The sequence below is a fragment of the Pelophylax lessonae genome (assembly GCF_965119305.1).
Source record: "Pelophylax lessonae genome assembly, chromosome: 7".
Classification (NCBI taxonomy): domain Eukaryota; kingdom Metazoa; phylum Chordata; class Amphibia; order Anura; family Ranidae; genus Pelophylax; species Pelophylax lessonae.
Window position 1 is genome coordinate 66773221 of NC_138774.1, and position 2745 is coordinate 66775965.

Sequence of the window (2745 nt, forward strand, 5' to 3'; positions counted from 1 at the left end):
AATCGATATTGCTGTGTGGGGGGTGGGGTGAATCTGCACTCAATCCTGATCTACGATCTCTTCTCAATCCTGTTAGGGACAGAGTCTGCTGAATTTTAGGGAAACTGTGTTCTACAAACTACAATCGATATTGCTGTGTGGTGTGGGATTGGAGATAGGCAGGTGTCAGTGATCCACATCCATTTTTCTGTGTGTGAGCTGCAGTGAACACAATCTTTTTGGGCTGCAGTGAACACAATCTTTTTGGGCTGCAGTGAACACAATCTTTTTGGGCTGCAGTGAACACAATCTTTTTGGGCTGCAGTGAACACAATCTTTTTGGGCTGCAGTGAACACAATCTTTTTGGGGTGCAGTGAACAAAATCTTTTTGGGGTGCAGTGAACACAATCCTTTTTGGTGTGCAGTGAACACAATCTTTGTGGGGTGCAGTGAACAAAATCCTTTGTGGGGTGCAGTGAACACAATCTTTTTGGGGTGCAGTGAACAAAATCCTTTTTGGGGTGCAGTGAACAACATCCTTTTTGGGGTGCAGTGAACACAATCTTTTTGGGGTGCAGTGAACAAAATCCTTTGTGGGGTGCAGTGAACACAATCTTTTTGGGGTGCAGTGAACACAATCTTTTTGGGGTGGAGTGAACAACATCCTTTTTGGGGTGCAGTGAACAAAATCCTTTTTGGGGTGCAGTGAACAAAATCATTTTTGGGGTGCAGTGAACACAATCTTTTTGGGGTGCAGTGAACACAATCTTTGTGGGGTGCAGTGAACACAATCTTTTTGGGGTGGAGTGAACAACATCCTTTTTGGGGTGCAGTGAACAACATCCTTTTTGGGGTGCAGTGAACACAATCTTTTTGGGGTGCAGTGAACACAATCTTTGTGGGGTACAGTGAACAGAATCTTTGTGGGGTGCAGTGAACACAATCTTTGGGGGGTACAGTGAACACAATCTTTGTGAGGTGCAGTGAACACAATCTTTGTGGGGTGCAGTGAACACAATCATTGTGGGGTGCAGTGAACTCAATCTTTGTGGGGTACAGTGAACACAATCTCATACTGAAGGTTTGAGGGTGCTGCCTGTTCCATACTCCCCCTACTCCTCATCTAGCCTTTTAGGGGTACAAACAATAGTAATTGGGGCCTAGTGTGGTTGTGTACGTGTGATATACATACACTTTTTTGGGATCATATTTTCTATTCCGCTATTTAATCAAAAACCTTTGGGGATCAGTTAAATTGGGGGATAGTCTGTGTTGGTACGTGTGAGAGAGATCCACCTTTCCAAGTTGTTGGGGTTCATCTCATACTTCTGAAGGTTTGAGGGTGCTGCCTGTTCCATACTCCCCCCTACTCCTAGCCTTTTAGGGGTACAAACAATAGTAATTGGGGCCTAGTGTGGTTGTGTACGTGTGATATACATACACTTTTTTGGGATCATATTTTCTATTCCGCTATTTAATCAAAAACCTCTGGGGATCAGTTAAATTGGGGGATAGTCTGTGTTGGTACGTGTGAGAGAGATCCACCTTTCCAAGTTGTTGGGGTTCATCTCATACTTCTGAAGGTTTGAGGGTGCTGCCTGTTCCATACTCCCCCTACTCCTAGCCTTTTAGGGGTACAAACAATAGTAATTGGGGCCTAGTGTGGTTGTGTACGTGTGATATACATACACTTTTTTGGGATCATATTTTCTATTCCGCTATTTAATCAAAAACCTCTGGGGATCAGTTAAATTGGGGGATAGTCTGTGTTGGTACGTGTGAGAGAGATCCACCTTTCCAAGTTGTTGGGGTTCATCTCATACTTCTGAAGGTTTGAGGGTGCTGCCTGTTCCATACTCCCCCTACTCCTAGCCTTTTAGGGGTACAAACAATAGTAATTGGGGCCTAGTGTGGTTGTGTACGTGTGATATACATACACTTTTTTGGGATCATATTTTCTATTCCGCTATTTAATCAAAAACCTTTGGGGATCAGTTAAATTGGGGGATAGTCTGTGTTGGTACGTGTGAGAGAGATCCACCTTTCCAAGTTGTTGGGGTTCATCTCATACTTCTGAAGGTTTGAGGGTGCTGCCTGTTCCATACTCCCCCTACTCCTAGCCTTTTAGGGGTACAAACAATAGTAATTGGGGCCTAGTGTGGTTGTGTACGTGTGATATACATACACTTTTTTGGGATCATATTTTCTATTCCGCTATTTAATCAAAAACCTCTGGGGATCAGTTAAATTGGGGGATAGTCTGTGTTGGTACGTGTGAGAGAGATCCACCTTTCCAAGTTGTTGGGGTTCATCTCATACTTCTGAAGGTTTGAGGGTGCTGCCTGTTCCATACTCCCCCCTACTCCTAGCCTTTTAGGGGTACAAACAATAGTAATTGGGGCCTAGTGTGGTTGTGTACGTGTGATATACATACACTTTTTTGGGATCATATTTTCTATTCCGCTATTTAATCAAAAACCTCTGGGGATCAGTTAAATTGGGGGATAGTCTGTGTTGGTACGTGTGAGAGAGATCCACCTTTCCAAGTTGTTGGGGTTCATCTCATACTTCTGAAGGTTTGAGGGTGCTGCCTGTTCCATACTCCCCCCTACTCCTAGCCTTTTAGGGGTACAAACAATAGTAATTGGGGCCTAGTGTGGTTGTGTACGTGTGATATACATACACTTTTTTGGGATCATATTTTCTATTCCCCTATTTAATCAAAAACCTCTGGGGATCAGTTAAATTGGGGGATAGTCTGTGTT